The sequence below is a fragment of the Vipera ursinii genome, assembly GCF_947247035.1.
Source record: "Vipera ursinii genome assembly, chromosome: 10".
Lineage (NCBI taxonomy): Eukaryota > Metazoa > Chordata > Lepidosauria > Squamata > Viperidae > Vipera > Vipera ursinii.
This window is the reverse complement of record NC_139520.1, coordinates 15,762,329-15,775,221: the sequence shown is the minus strand read 5'-3', so window position 1 is coordinate 15,775,221 and position 12,893 is coordinate 15,762,329.

The following is a 12,893-nucleotide window of genomic DNA, read 5'->3' as shown; positions in this document are numbered from 1 at the left end:
ATCCAGCTTTGGTTACTTATTAATGAGGCTGCAAAGTGCCTCCACTTTAGACTTCACTTAGCTGGGGGAAGGAGGATGCCTTCCGCACATCAATTTGACTTCTATTAAATGACTAATGGCCACCGAGGCAGAATGTCCTCGCAGCAGAGATCACGTCCTATTTAGGATTTAATGTTTTAATATTTAATTAATTTAAACACTGCCAAATATTTAATTAAATGCCATCAGAGCCATCCTGACACTTCTGCTGCGCAAAAAGGGGGTGGGGAGGGGAGAGAGAAAGGGTGTGTGTGTGTGTGTGTGTGTGTGTGTGGCGAATGAGTTCTCCAGCAGAATCTTGATTTGTAGTAACAGCACATCTGGAACCACCAAGCGGGGGAAGATTGCAGGGATCACAGAGCAATGATAAGGGGAAGGGGTTTCTTTTCAGTCAGAGAGCCGCGTTCCCAAAAATATTGGGTGGAGCTAGGTGTTGAAGGAAAAATCTTTATCAGGGTCCAGTCCAAGCTGGGAATAAACAAACATGGAGACTGCTTTAGAAAGAGGGTTGTAGTTTATTGAAGAGCAGAGCCAGACAGAAAGATGGCTCTGGGGGAAAAAAAAGGAGCACGTGTAGTAGGGAGTGGGTTTTTATACCTTCTTGGGCTTTTGTTTGGAGTTGTTCCTGTGGCGCGAACTTTGACCTGAGTGAGTGTGCCTTACTGGTATTCTGACGGTGGGTTAATCCTATTATGTCCTGTCTTAGAGTTTGGGTGGGGTATGTAGATTTTAAGGGTCTTTGTCTTCCTGATCTCTTCAGCTTCTAGTTGGAGGGCTCCAACCTTCCTGAATGGGTTATTACATCGACATTTCCAAAAGCTGGTTTCTGCTGAGTTGTCTGGCTGGTTGTGTGTGTGTGTGTGTGTGTGTGTGTGTGTGTAGAAGTTTCTGCCTTTTTAAAAATCATCTCCATTATTCCTTTGGGGAAACATATTCTGCCTTTTTTAATATTCCCCCCAATATTTCTTTCTCTGGATTATTTCCACACAGGAAAAAGAAGACCCTAAATTGGATTCCGTTTATTTTACATTGAAATATAATGGAGATTATCATTATTTACATCAGTGACAAGTTGCAAGTTCCGTCCTTTGCAATGTGAACTAAATAAAAACTATGGGTTTCTCTTGCAACATCCCGAGTTGGCTTGGCAAGAGTTTGTTCTTCGATCTCTCTGAGACCAAGCCAAGTCCAAAAACGCTAGGGAATTTCTAAGCCCGGCACTCTGACAAATTAGCTCAGTGGGTTAGGACGCTGAGCTTGTCGATCAGAAGGTTGGCAGTTTGGCGGGTCGAATCCCGAGTGCCGCGTAACAGAGCGCCTGTTACAGAGTGAGCGCCTGTTACTCGTCCCAGCTTCTGCCAACCTAGCAGTTCGAAAGCACGTAAAAATGCAAGTAGAGAAATAGGGACCACTACGGTGGGAAGGTAACAGCGTTCCGTGCGCCTTTGGCGTCTAGTCATGCCGGCCACATGACCACGGAGACGTCCTTGGACGAGCGCTGGCTCTTCGGCTTTGAAACGGAGATGAGCACCGGCCCCTAGAGTCGGAAACGACTAGCACGCATGTGCGGGGGAACCTTTACCTTTACCTTTACCTTTAGACACATAAACATAAACAATATCTATGCAGAAGGGACACTCAATCAGCCAAAAAGGGAACAAAATGACCAAAGTGGTAATCGGCACTCAGATGAGCATAGATTAACTACACAATTAACAGCAGAGCAACAATCAAGTAAACAGTACCCCAATCAAGGAACTGCCAAACAGGTCAACAGTAAACAGCCCATCCAAACAACCTCTTAAGACCATCCCAGGGCAAGTCCCTAGAATATGAATGGAGAGCAAACCCCATTACTTAGTTTGGGTCATGAAACGTCTGCAGGAAAACAGCCAAGCTCAGAGCACCAAGGACCCCTCGTTTCAACCCTGAGCTACAAACATTTGGCTTTATTTGATATCTCTCTAATCAAAGCTGGATTCTCAAGGGCTGCACAATAAATCTGAGAATATCATGGACGATGTTGGGGCTGGGCTTCTGCTGCTGCAGCTGTTCACAAAGGTGGTTAGAAGATGGTTCTGTGGGGGTGGGGGTGGGGAATAGTCAAACATCAGAGGAGCGTCCTCTGGAGTAAGTTTGGTGCTGTGAATTTGGGGTCCAAATAAGCATGTAGCCTAGCCTGAGGCATTCAGGAGACACTTTGGCAGAATATTGACTTTTAATTATTTAAAAGCAATTGAGTGCTCCTTGCGAGGGCAGACCTGCCAAGAGTTTACGCTAGTCTCCCTTAAATATTTACTTTGCTGTTTGGTAAAATACAAAGTGAAATATTTACTTTGCTGCTTAATTAAAAAAAAATGAATTCGTTAAGGGAGTAGGTGAAGAGACACCATAAGACCATGGAATGGCCTGAATCCTCTGGAAGGTTTTTCTGGAAAAAGAAGCCAAATGCTACATGGGTGCATCTGTTCTGTTAATGTGGTAGTTAAGCCTTCTTTGCTTAACTCTGGTTTATAAAACGAACCACAGTTCGATGGGTACATTCACACAAAGCCACAAACTGCATTTTGTGAGTGTAATGGTTGAATTCTACTGTGATCCTCTTAGGGCACTCCCTTGCCTTCCTGTCAAGCCTGAGATAAGATAAAATACATTGACAATGAATTTGTCCTTGATTTCCTGACCTATTGTGTAAGAAGAAACTTCCATATTTCAATTTATTTATTTTTTTGACAAATTCGTACTGGAAACTGGTTGGTTTCACCTACCCTATTAAGCCAAACTATAGTTTTCTTCTTTATGGCGTAACAGAATAATCTGTGAATTCAGCTAATGTGATTTTTTTTTAAAAAAAAACAACAACTACAGTGTATGGGGTTAACAGGTGAATCAAAGGGGTTTTTTCCCCATGAAACCTGGTTAAACAATTCAGTTTACTATGTTGGATGTATGTACCTATTTGATGACATTCAGTTAGGTTTCTGTTTAAAGATGCCAGTAAATAGGTATCCTAGCTTCCTAAATGGGATAACAATGCATAACATTGCATAAGAAATGCATAAGAAATTTGACAAATTAGATTGATAAAAAACGACAGCTGGCTTTTCCTGTTTTCTCAATGGCTATTCAGCTGTAGTGCAAACAATGGAGCGACATGCATACTCAAGCGTTACTTATAGCCTAACTGTAGTAGGAAGTTACATGCTCTTCCTTTTCTTGAAGCATTGGAGAGTGTACTGTTGATTAGCCAAACAGAGCATTTCAAAGATTCTATTGCCACCTTGTGGACATGAATAACCTATATTTATTTAGGCTATGTATGAATGAAATGTCCTTTAAAACAATTAGAATTGAAACATTATGGCTGAGCTTTCAGGAAAGATCTTCATCATAATCCCAGGACTAAACTTTGGATGTCATCTCAAAGCTTAGGAAAACAGGATAAGGTTGTTGTTGTTAGTTGCGAAGTCGTGTCCGGCCCATTGCAACCCCATGGACAACGTTCCTCCAGGCCTTCCTGTCCTCTACCATCTTCTGGAGTCCATTTAAGTTCACGCCTAATTCTTCAGTGTCTCCATCCAGCCACCTCATTCTCTGTCGTCCCCTTCTTCTCTTGCCCTCAATCTTTCCCAGCATTAGGCTCTTCTCCAGTGAGTCCTTCCTTCTCATTAGATGGCCAAAGTATTTGAGTTTTAGCTTCAGGATCTGGCCTTCTAAATTATTATTATTATTATTATTATTATTATTATTATTATTATTATTATTATTATTATTATTATTATTATTTCAATTTGCATACTGCCCTATTCCCAAAGGACTCAGGGCGGTTTACAGGGCAAAATTTAAAAACAATACAGTATAAAATTAAGTTAAAATAAAATAAAATTAAATATGGCCCCAAGAATTAAAATCCCAATTTAAAATCATTAAAACCCCTCAGTCCAGGCCTGATAGCTCAAAGAGCCAGGTTTTTAGGTCCCAGCGAAACGAACGAAGGTCAGGGGCAATCCGGAGTTCCGTTGGCAATTGGTTCCATAGGGCAGGTGCGACCACAGAGAACGCCCTCCACCTGGGGATCACCTGCCGGCAATCCTTGACCGGTGGTACCCTGAGGAGGCCCTCCCTGTGGGAGCACACAGGATGATGGGAAACTGACGCTGGCAGCAGGTGCTCCCTCAGATAATCTGGGCCCATGCCATTTAGGGCTTTATAGGTCATCACCAGCACCTTGAATCTCACCCGGAGGGCAACTGGAAGCCAATGCAGTTCGCGGAGAAGAGGTGTTACATGGGAGTATCGGGAAACTCCCATCACAACTCGCGCGGCTGCATTCTGCACCAGCTGAAGCCTCCGTGTGGTCCTCAAGGGCAGCCCCATGTAAAGAGCATTGGAGTAGTCTGTTTTTAAAATTAAAAACGGCTGTAATAATGGAGCTCGTCTGATATATTTATTATATGATGGCTGGTATATGGGCTCACTTTTTTATCACTAGAGGTTCAAGTCTAGTCAAGACTTGGCTGTCTTCATACATCACGCTAAGTCAAATCTTATTAGCCACTGTTAATTGTATAAATCATCATTAGCTGGATTCACCTAACACTGCCTAAACTAGGAATTCTCAATCACATTAGGAACTGTGTTGTGGGCACTCTCACAAAATGGTTGTTGAGTCTTGCCCACTCATTTGTAGCTCCCACAAAGAGCAAGGGACTTAAATACCAGAATGTTCTTGGCAACTTCTTAATCAGATTTTGCAGACAAGTGACAAGCTGGAAAGGAAAGGACATAAATCACTTTACAGACTAAGGCAGGGGTCTTCAAACGTGGCCTGGCTGAGGAATTCTGGGAGTTGAGGCCCACAAGTCATAAAAGGGCCACGTTTGAAGACCTCTGGACTAGGGTCACTTAAAATCCCTTGGGAATTAAGATCACCACCATCTGTCTGAGGATGGTCGTGAATCACCCTTGTGGTGAGATGGGTGGCAAACAAATTTAATAAATGTATAAATTCTGCCTGATGTGTTGGTTGAGCACTAACGTTGGTGATGAACACTTGATAATAGATAAGTTTAAAAGATCAATAATGATCAGGCGCAGATTTGTACATGGGCTCAATGCCATCCTTTTTAAAAAAGACAGGGCCCTTGAGTTATATGTGCCTGATCATTGTATGGGGAAGGGCCTTAATGTATAAACCTGGTGAATTAAACATCTACCAAGAATAAAGCACTGTTAAGGCCTTGGAAAAGCTCTCCAACTTTAAAAAAAAAAAAAAGACTGCAGTGGGCTCCACCAGACAGAATCAGGAAGATCTTAAAATCTGGTCTATCCTTTTTAGAACTCCATTGTACACCTTTGAAGTCCATTGGACAACTGTGGGCAATGCAGGATCACTCTAACACACTGATCTGAGCAGAATGGTTAGCTGATAATTGCCCCCCCCCCTTACAATGGCTCCTATGCCTTGAATTGCTGTGAAAACATCAGAAATTCAGGTAAAGTTTTCTTCTCCCAATAACACACCTGTCTGAAAAGAAATTATTTTCTCATTTATATGAAATACACCTCCTGAATTTTGAATCGTTGGCAAAGATGAACCTGCATTTTGAATGGGCTGGATTTTTCTGATCTCCTATTAGGATGAACATCTTTTTTTTAATAGAGGGAAGCTGCGAGAAAGGATCAGGATTCTGCAGTGCAAATTGATGTTTTGGCAAGTAGAACACAATTTTACTGGAAATGGTAGAATGGCTTAAGAATCCACACAATTCTGTTGTTATTTCCGATGGAAACAGTAAATTAATTGTTGCTCTTTTTATTGTTTTTCCCCCCCATCTGTAGTAATGCATGCATCTCGGTTAAGAGATATGCAAAATCAAGGCGGAATGCCAGATTTTCAATAAAACAGTCACATAGTGTTGTTCAAGTGAACTGCCAGCTTCCTAATATAGATGTATGTCAATAGTCATCTCAGAAAAACAGTTCAGCTGCATTGAGGGGACTAAAGAGAGCAACTACAAAAACAATATTGTTCGTTCTGGTGACTCTAACTTTGGAGTAAATTAAAGGACTCCGGTGGATGATGCTAGTAAAGATAAAGGTTTCCCTGTTAATCGTATCCAACTTTAGGGCATGGTGCTCATCTTCGTTTCCTGGCTGAGGAAGACAGCATTATCCGAAGACATTTTCCATGGTTACGTGGCCAGCATGACTATATGCCAAAGGCACATGGGACAATGCTACTTTCCCAATGAAATGGTACCTATTAATCTACTCACATTTGCATGCTTTCAAACTGCTAGGTGGGCAGCAGCTGGAGCAAGGAACAGGAGCTCACCCCTTTGTGCGGTGCTAGGGTCTCAAACCTGGGATGTCAGTGTCTTTAATGGCTGAGTCTGACCCTAACTTTAGAGTAAAATAATAGATTCTGGTGGCTGATGCTGGAGAGTGGTTATTTTCTTCTCATTCTTGACCATCTTTCTACCTTTGGGGACAGAGCTGGGTTTGTTACACACTATTTCATTTCCGGAGCTGCAATCATCCTTCAGAGAGATCTCCAAAATGTAGGTGACCTCAGAAAGCTTCAAAAGATGTTGCCAAGTTGCAGGAAATTATTAACTACGTGACTAACAGTAATAATGTTCACCAAATTTAATATTTAATGCAAAGGGCATAACATTTAGTGTTATGGCTGGTCCCACCCCATGACAGAAAACTGTGATACTTCCATTAATTTAATTCTTTTAAGCAGCCACAACTGGATGGTGAAAGATTCTGGATGATGTAGTTTGACAGCACCTGGAGAGTCACACTGCTTTGGGATAAAGTTTGGTTTCTAAGTATTTTCTTACTGAATTGCAGTTCCCAAAGTTTCAGGCCGTGGTAACAAATCATCAGTGTCATTTTATAGGATCCACCTTCTTCCATTTTTGTCATCCAAGTGGTAAGATTGACAAAGCTAAATAGGAAATATTAGTGGGCTTAACACAGTTGTTATCACTTTATCCTCTTCTAAATTATATTGAGGTTAAATCTCTCTCTCTTTTTCTTTTAAACCACACCATTTACCAGTCAGTTTACTGGACGCAGCAAAGTTCAAACTGTTTGATCTCTAGTTGAGAAAGACCTCAACACAGTGCTCCGGTTAATTCTTACCAAAGGGGAGGGGGGAAGAGAAGAGGGAATTTATGTGTGAGCTCTTGAAGTAATGAGACAAAAGTAATGTTGATTGGCCTCATTTATTGCGGTTCAAAAGCTGGTTATCACTGCTGCAGTAACGAAGAGCCAAGCAATGATCATTCTGTATCACCAAGAAATTAGCATTACCTCCACAAAGTATGTTCAAGAGGTTTTTTTTTTCCCATTTAACCTGAAAGCATTGGAAACTAAACCCACTTCCAGCTTAGATGCTGTGAGACCAACAATCAAATGTATATAATAATTATCACTACTTCATATCAGAGAAACTTGTGAACATTATATGCTTGTTGGAAGATAGGGAGTTGGCTAATGGCTACTCGATAGTTAATCTTGCTGTAAAGCATTACTCAATATGGCCCACGGTAAACTATGGTTAGGGACGCGGTGGCTCAGTGGGTTAGGACGCTGAGCTTGTCGATCAGAAGGTTGGCAGTTTGGCGGGTCGAATCCCGAGTGCCGCTTAGCAGAGCGAGTGCCTGTTATTCGTCCCAGCTTCTGCCAACCTAGCAGTTCGAAAGCACGTAAAAATGCAAGTAGAAAAATAGGGACCACTACGGTGGGAAAGTAACAGCACTCCGTGTACCTTTGGCGTCTAGTCATGCCGGCCACATGACCACAGAGACGTCCTTGGACAAGCGCTGGCTCTTCAGCTTTGAAACGGAGATGAGCACCGGCTCCTAGAGTCGGAAACGACTAGCACGCATGTGCGGGGGAACCTTTACCTTTACCTTTACTAAACTATGCTTAAAAAGCAGGATCAGGATGCACACAACCCTATTCCAAAATCAAAGGAACCATCGTGGGTAATGTGTGAAGCAGTCGTATTCTTTACATGTGACATTTATGTCCATGAAGGTAATATGTACCATTCTTCTGTAACACAGTTCAATCACAGTTTAGGAAATTCAAGTCAATCAGACCTCACACTGATGTTTGGAAGTTTCCACGTCTAATGTTTTTTGTCAGCTGCATTTAAAAAACAAATAATGAAATGACATGGATAAAATTAAGGATTTGGCTTGTTCCTGTTGTCTCCTTGTAGAGTGAAGGAAGGAAATACAGGCATGGACAACTCTGTAAAATACTCTTCATAGAACTGTGCCTGATTTCCATCAAACTCCCATTCCTTTGACAAAATCATTGCAAAGTGAATGTTTGGGTCAAAGTTAAATACAGCTGCCAGGAAAGTCTATAAGTAGAAAAAGAGACTAATTTGGGGGAAAAGTCCATTTTGTGGTCCTATTTTCCTGTATTATGTGAAGAAATGGTCCATAAATGGGACAAAAACTTTGGTAGCCTTGAACACTTAATTTTAGGATTTGCAAACCTGGGGTTTTCTTCATGAATATATCAAAAGAAAAGATTTTGGATGTCTGCTTCATTAGTTCTTTGTTATTTATGAGCTATTGTGTTGCAAATCCCAATCCTAAGCATATTTGGGCATTCTATTGTTAACTCAGGAGGGTTTTGATCCACTCCATTTTCTGAGAAGCTGTCAATCACTCAACAATACTTTGGTGCTCTTATTTATTTTTGCATATTTTACAGTGGAAATATATTGGCTGCTTAGCATCACACTGAAGCACTCCTTCGCTATTGTTTATTTATCGTTTGGATTTATAGGGCCACCCATTTAAATCATATGACTTTTGGGCAGCTAACGATATTAAAAATAAAGCCACATACAAAATGACACCTGAAAACACAGAGCATCCAAGGTGGGGAAAAAACCACCCCATGATATACAGTAATCAATGAAATGGGTTCCATTACACACCCAGAACCCCAGGAACAAGCATAGCATCAAGGCCTTGCAAAAGACAAGCAGGGCTGGGGCCACTCTGGAGGGATGGTTCCTGGACCCTATCAAACAACACACCCTGGTATATGGGAGTTTCTACTAAAAATCCAACTTCGCTAATTGAGGAATGTCAATTGTTTTCTTCCTTTTTTGGTCACATTTATCTGTTTCTTCTAAAGGTAAAGGTTCCCCTGCACATGCGTGCTAGTCCTTTCCGACTCTAGGGGCCGGTGCTCATCTCCGTTTCAAAGCTGAAGAGCCAGCGCTTGTCTGAGGCCGTCTCCATGGTCATGTGGCCGGCATGACTAGATGCCAAAGGCGCACGGAACACTGTTACCTTCCCACCGTAGTGGTCCCTATTTTTCTACTTGCATTTTTACGTGCTTTCGAACTGCTAGGTTGGCAGAAGCTGGGACGAGTAACAGGCGCTCACTCTGTTACGCGGCACTCAGGATTCGACCCGCCAAACTGCCGACCTTCAGATCAACAAGCTCAGCGTCCTAACCCACTGAGCCACCGCGTCCCTTCTTCTACCTGATTGCTATTTACATGTGATCCAGATGCTAGGCAAATAAAATAATCCATGCTAGATTTTGTTCTTCCTTATGCCCAAACCAACATCAGTAACAAGTAGGATAGGATGTTCTCAGGGTGACTGGACAGGTAGAGAAACCTTTCCCAATTCGCAGCCTTCCTAAATAGGGTTGGGCTGTTAACAGTCATCATTTCTGACCTGGGCTAATGAGTCATGGAGGACATGATGGACTTGAATCTGTTTTGGCCATGTTTATGGAATAAGCCCTTTGTGTCTGAGTTCACATGGGACATTAATCCATGTTGGAACAGCACCATTCCTGTTTAGCCAATTTCTCTTGCTCCTGCCCCTGCTCCTCCACCCGTTTGATGGGGTTCTGATAAAATACAAACACTGGAATAACGCAAGGCAAAATAATATCAAGCAAATAAAACAGTAATGTGTCCCTCCTTGTCTGTAGCATACTCTGTATGGTATCCCCACGTTTTTAAAGTGTCTTGCTTAAATTCTCAATGTACCCTTGTATTCCCAGGCTTACGCTGTAGACTGGGTTTAATATACTATTTGCTTAATGGCCCATTGACATAATCATTTGATATAGATCCTAGTCATACCACATTACCAGGTTTTGATATATTAATATAGCTACTTATTAATGTTGGATGAGAAACCTATTACATCATTATCCATGAGCAATTAGTTGCTATCTGTCGCAGGTATATACATTTAGCACAAGACATTAGGAAACTGGCAGCTTCAAACTGCTGGATCTTCTCAGTTAAGGTGGAAATCAGCTGGAAATCTCTCCAGTTCCATCACCGATTCGTATGTGGAAAACAGCCTCTGCTGCAATTTTACCACAACTGGTGAAAATTTACCAAAAGAACTACAGGTAGTTCTCGACTTTCGACCACAATTGAGCCCCAAACTTATGTTACTAAGTGAGACATTTGTTAAGTGAGCTTTGCCCCATTTCACAACCTTTCTTGCCGCAGTTGTTAAGTGAATCCTTGCGGTTGTTAAGTTAGTAACAAGGTTATTAAAATGAATCTGGCTTCCTCATTGACTTTGCTTGTCAGGAGGTCGCAAAAGGGCATCACGTGACCCCGGGACACCGCGACCGTCGTAAATAGGAATCGGTTGTCGACTGTCTGAATTTTGATCATGTGATCACAGGGATGCTGCAACGGTTGTAGGTGTGAAAAATGATCATAAGCAGTAGTGGGATTCAGCTGGTTCGCACCAGTTTGGAAGAACCAGTACCTAATTTTTTGTTGCCCAAGCTAAGAACGGATTTCCAGAAACGGCATCCACACAGAGAACCGGTTGTTCACATATTTGAATCCCACCGCTGATCGTAAGCCACTTTTTTCAGCGACATTGTAACTTTGAATGAACTGTTGCAAGCTGAGGACTACCTGTATCTTATTTCTTTAGAAAGTAGAGATAACAAAAGAATCTTGCTATTATGAAGCCTAAATTGAAACTCTGGGAATCATAAGCTCTATAAATCTGGTAAAGCAGCCATTTGCAGATCCAGACCCTTTTGAATCCCAGCTCTGCATTTAGTATGGTCTGGCTCACCCAACATTCAAGACCAGCTCTGCTTAATCACAATTTATTGAATAAGCCACAGTCGGCTAAATTTGCACCATAGGGCCCTATGTCACAGTTTACAAACTACAATCGCTGGGTTGTCAAAGCAAAATAAACCAGGAACAATCAAACCCCATTAAAGTGGGATACATGAACAGTAGATTAGAGAGGACGTAAAATGAAATTATAACAGGCCGAAGCAACCTTTTGGTGGCACTGGTGAGAATCGCTTTAGAAAAAGCCGAATCTCTCCAAATCTTAAAAATCCTAACATCAAGAGATGGAAACAATGAAAAAAACAAACTTGAGGCAAGATCACAGAGGATTTTGAATTGATCTAGACTAGAGGGACTTTGGATTCCATGGGTGATTTCTCAGATGATGTCTTAGTGATTCAGAAGTAAATCGAGTTTCATAAAAGATGAACAGCATTTGAGTGGCGTTTCTTGGAAGCAGTAGTCCAAGAAAGCATTAACTCCATTTGTTGAAAAGTAGTAGGACTTGCTCAGACTGCTTTTGAGGTGCCACAGCGGTTAGAGATGCTGAGCCTGTCAGCTGATAGTCCAGGTTTGAGACCCAAGTGCCCTGAGACAGGGTGAGCTCCCGCTACTTGCCCCAGCTCCTGCCAACCAAGCAATTCGAAAGCATGGAAATGCAAGTAGACAATGGAAGTACCACTTCTCTGGGAAGCTAACAGTGTTCCATATATAGCGTATATGTTGGCCATATGACCACGGAAGTGTCCTCAGACAACGTTGGCTCCCTTGGCTAGGATGGAGATGAGCACAACCCCTACAGCTGGGCATGACTGGACAGGAGAAATCTTTGCCTTTACCTTTCCTTACTATCTTCAAATGAAACCCGTGTTTGAAAGCTGTACGCTATGGTCCTTTATGTGTGTGTCCTATGGATGACAAGACACACAGTCACAGAAAAATGAAGGAATTCGGCTCAAAAGGAAATGCCTATTTGTTATTGTATAAGAGCTATTTTTACTTATTAGCCCAAGAGGAGTAACACATTTTAGAATGGCTTTTAGCGGGGAAAAAAAATTATGGTTCCACAAACCTCGTCCTGAATAATTCCTTGCTATTGGAATGGAGCCCTGTTTTCATCTGGTTTTGGTAATAGTTTTTTTTTTGTTCGAACTCCCTCCCCTCTCCTTTCTATTGTTTCTTAAGTTGGTTATGACTCAATTGCTTTTGATTTAATTAGTTGCTTTTTAATGAATTGTTAGATATTTTGCAGGCTCTTTTGGATTGTAGAATGGGACAAACATGTGTAAAATAAATCCATGGCTTTGCAAAAAGGGAAGGAGAGGGGGCCAGGAATTGCAAGTTCAAGTTGTTCTAAAACCATAATAAAAAAACATCTATGTGCAAACCGTGTTATACGAAACTATTGCAGACTGTGTTATCCAAGATGAGAATCATATTAGTACATAATCCAGTATTGCACTAAAGTTAGAAATGTGACATTTTCACATCATAATTTTGGAAGACTGAAATTTCCCAGTTCTTCTGGATGGATGATCATATCCCTGCTTTTAGCTTTGGAACTAAAAAAGATGAACAATGATAATCCAAAATGTTCTATTTTGGGGGTTCTCTGGCTTGAAGGTGAATATAACTGTTTTCTCCATCCTAATATTTTCCAGCTAAATTGGATTACATTTCCATTACCAAACTGGTGAAATATGCTTTCATCCAGATTTGCTGGAAA